The sequence below is a fragment of the Dermacentor variabilis genome, chromosome 1 (genome assembly GCF_050947875.1).
Source record: "Dermacentor variabilis isolate Ectoservices chromosome 1, ASM5094787v1, whole genome shotgun sequence".
NCBI classification, from domain to species: Eukaryota; Metazoa; Arthropoda; class Arachnida; order Ixodida; family Ixodidae; genus Dermacentor; species Dermacentor variabilis.
In genome coordinates this window covers 41,643,045-41,647,288 of record NC_134568.1, presented here as the reverse complement: position 1 = coordinate 41,647,288, position 4,244 = coordinate 41,643,045, and the positions used below count along the sequence as shown (strand labels likewise).

At 40.2% G+C, this 4,244-nt stretch overlaps 1 non-coding gene across 1 annotated transcript; it reads left to right on the top strand.

The window, feature by feature from the left end:
* Window positions 1-3,806: 3,806 nt before the first annotated feature.
* On the top strand, window positions 3,807-3,878 carry TRNAA-CGC (transfer RNA alanine (anticodon CGC)). Its single transcript has one exon. It is a non-coding gene; the product is annotated as a tRNA-Ala (tRNA).
* Window positions 3,879-4,244: the final 366 nt, after the last annotated feature.

The window sequence follows — 4,244 nt, the reverse complement described above, 5'->3', positions numbered from 1 at the left end:
CTTGCGTCGCATTGAACTATTAATTCCTTTTTGTAGTCTGGCGCGCGAAGCAATTCAATGCGGTCTTCGAATTGAATTGCTACCATTTGTAAACGCAAATATTTTCCGAAAAGTTTTCGAATATTTGAAGCCGTCAACTGTTTTTGTAATAAAACATAACATCTCAGCTAAAATACATTAAATTTCATCTCCACGAACACAGTGTTGACCTAAACGATGACGACTTGCGCATTATAGCAGGCTACGTCTATGAGAGAGCCAGACCTTACCGATTATATACAGCAATAGTTCGCATCCTCCCAAGAATCCTGTACATCCGAACAAAGTGCTTATTCGTTCCTAATGTTCGATTTGTGCTTTTTTTATTGGCGTGTCTTATTAGGAAAGAATGGCGCCTTCAAGTGGCACCGGCTACTCCTCGTCGCCCGGCAAAGAATACTATTGCCACAACATTGGTAACTAAATGCGGTACAAAATTATCACAAAAACGGTCAGTCAGTAATATCCAAAAGTTCTGTACATGAGTCCAGGGACCCACAGAAGATGCACGTGTATGCAGTTGCATATATAAACGCATGTGCTTCGTTTCGTCCGCGACATAAAGTTCAGTTTCACAGACGAGTGTACAGACCCGTAATTATACCCGTACATAACATACTAAATAAACTTCTGAGAAAATAAGCATAGACTTGCATTGTACGTGTATCTTTCAGCGGAAAATACAATATAGATCTAAGATACTGGTGGTTTCCAAGAAAACGCTTAAAACGGCAAGCGCTTTTTTCTGAAGCCACCCAGTTGGCCATGTGCCAAGTGTATATTTCTTTAGGGTGAATGACCCTCGATCTAATAGAATTAAATTTGCCCGCAACTGTATAAAGCACTGTTTTTGGGCATCGTGCAGTGCAGCTTACATGTGCTAGGAAATACTTGCACTACAAATATCCGCAAACTTCAGAGTGTGCAAGCACAAGCACTAAGAACTTGTCTCGGTCTCCCCAAAACTACGTCATCGATTGCGACAGTGGCCATTGCTGGAGACACCCCTTTGACAGTCTACATAGATACTGATATCCTTAGAGCACACATCCGACACCTGACTCGGATTCCCTCACACCATCTTGATTGCTTGCCAGCAAAGAGGCCATATTCTACTTTTGCCAAAGGTGTTATAAGACATCAGTCCTACGTGCCATCAGAATTTACGCCGAATTTCGTTTTTTCCTCTTAAGTAGTTACTCATGGCAGGATTCTTTTACATTGCCGCCACCTATGAGATTAATTCAGCCTGTCTGACTTTCCGCTTGACGTTCTTTGTTGCTGTTTTGCCCACCCTACAGGCCGCATACTTGCTGGTAAGCTTCCTAGTTCTTTTCCTCCACTGTGAATCAATGTTATTTTCTGTACAAGTACCTGAACACTCTACCAGTCCATTTACATTCTTCCATATTCCTCAGTCGTTCTTCATAATCAACTTTACTATGAGCTTCCCTCACTTCTCAACCTTGTCCATCCTCCGTTGGAGTAGAGCGCCCCCTGCTACCAACGCGCGATGAAAGACTGCGCGCTTTCTCCCCGCCTTCTTCCCGTGCGCGCGCTAGTTCGAGCCGCCATCCTTCTCGGCTCACATTTGCACGCTTTCATTCACACCCATAGCATACGGCGAGCGGCCGCAATGTCATCGCACTTGCACTTTATACGGAACATCACGGTGACGGCGACATGCACACCGATGGTGTAAATGCGCCGGGAGTTTTCATATAATTCCCATTGCAGTAAAACAATAATTCGGTGCTTTCAAACTGTTGATCAAACTAGGTATTTTTGCTGAGGCGACCGGGTCACTGTTTCAGGAGCAAGCAGTCTTCACTACGTGAAAGAGGATAGTTTAATCTCTCCCTTTTTTTTTATTTGTGAACCCGATTCGCAGTTCCATCCGCTGAAGCGTTTCCAGGAATAGTGCAGTGAGTTAGCATCCACTGAAATGTTGCAACGTAATTAGTAGCACTTGCTTCTGTTAGCTCTTTCAGCGTTTCGTATAATAAATATGTATTCAAAAAATTATTGTTCATGCATTTTAGCGAGGCGGATTTGGGTTAAGAATCACTGCGTGCTGTCTATTGATGCTGTGAAGCGGAACGCCAATAGTACAGGGAAAAGTTCAGCGATAGTAGAAAATGAGAGCACACGTGGCCTCTGCAGAGTATAAAATGAACAACTGGAAGAGCTCCGCCCTTAAGAGGAAGCTTTAGCTCGAGTGCTCCTATCTAAATACATGTAAAAGGAGAATTCGTTCTTCTCGGCAACCACTGCACCAAAATTGACGAGGTTTGTTGCATTTAAAAGACAAACTTAAAATCTAGTGACTGCTGGTTTCGAATTTTTGAGTTAGGTCGTCAATCTTTTATTAAAAATTGGCGAAAATCAAAAATTTTCAAAAAACGAAACTATCAAGTTTACAACTCTGTAACTCAACCACTAAAGATTATAATACAATTCTGTGAATTGCATCTAAAAGTACATCCATAGCGGACTAAATTGATATGTTACACATGAATATAAAAAAATTTAATCATAGGGAAATACAACTTTTGTAAAACCGTTGTAACCAACGTAACAAATTCATGTAAGATGTAAAATGACATATTGAATTTGTCCGCTTTGAATGATCTAATGGATGCCGTTTACAGAACCGCGATATCAGTTCTTGATGCATAGCTATCAATTTGTAAACTTCGTGCTTCTATTTTTTCCAAGCGGCTAATATTTGAAAATTGTTTTAGAAAAATTCAAGCCATAAATCGAAATTCCGCTTCCAACAGTCACTAGAATTTAACTTTCTCTTTCAAATGCAACAAATTTCATCAAAATCGGGCTAAAATTTCATCAAACCAAGCTAAAGGTTCCTCTTAAGAGGAAGCTTTAGCTCGGGCCCAACTCCGACGCGGCCTATTCAAATACATGTAAAAACGCAAAAACGATTTTCTGAGATAACCCCTGGACCGATTTTAATGAAATTTGTTGAATTTGACAGGGAAAGTGAAATTCTAGTGACTGTTGGTCACGGAATTTCTATTTAGGCCCTGAATTTTGTTAAAAAGATTTTCAAAAATTCGAAAGTTTGAAAAAAATAGAAGCATGAAGTTCACAAATTCATAACTCTGCATCAAGAGCAGATATTGCGGTTCTGTAAGCGAGATCCATCAGATCATTGAAAGCGGACAAATTCGATACGTCATTTTATATCTTACGTGAATTTGTTACGTTGTTTACAAGGGTTCTGCAAAACCTATATTTCCATTTTACAATATTATTTTACATTCATGTGTAACCTATCAATTTTGTCCGCTTTAAATGTACTATTAGATGCAGTTCACGGAATTGTATAATCAATTTTCGTTGCTGAGGTATAGAGTTGTAAACTTGATAGTTTCGTTTTTTGAAAATTTTCATTTTTTGCCAATTTTTAATAAAAAATTGACGACCTAAATCAAAAATCCGAAACCAACAGTCACTAGATCTTAAGTTTTTCTTTTAAATGCAGCAAAGCTCGTCAAATTTGGTGCTGTGGTGGCCGAGAAAAACGAATTCTGCTTTTACATGTATTTAGATAGGAGCACCCGAGCTAAAGCTTCCTCTTAAGTTTTGAGGTTGGCTGGCTGGCTTTGGCTGGATGAATAATGCCGGAGTTTCAGGTAAATTTGAAGGACTTGAGCTTTGAAAGCATCGTGGTGCCAGGAGATTATGCACTGGTATGTGTGCTAGTTTCGCTGTAGTTATCTTGCTACTAGAAAGAGATTAAATGCGGGGGTGTAGCTCAGAGGTAGAGTGCTCGTTTCGCATGCGAGAAGTCCCGGGTTCAAACCCCGGCACCTCCATTTTTTTTCCTTTCCGAAAGTGGTGTTTTTTTAACCTTACGCTGTAGAAAAGCAGCCTTCTGTTAGCGTATTTCACCATAGTGAGCTACTGTTTAGCACTTCTGTCGTACAAAACAGGGTTACTGCACGCCAACTGTCCCAGACGATTTACTCGTGCGTCTCAGATTTTCTTGTAAAAAAAACATGGTTACTGACTACCTTACTCGAAGTCATTTTCTAGTATACTGTGTTTCCCAGCTAACGTTAGCCAAGCCGTTCAACGAAGCAAATTATTCAAAAAACACAGTGCGAGATGCAGTTATAAGAACTGCGGTGTTAACTCGTCAGTGTCTATGAACACCAAACATCGTAGATTTTATAATCGTG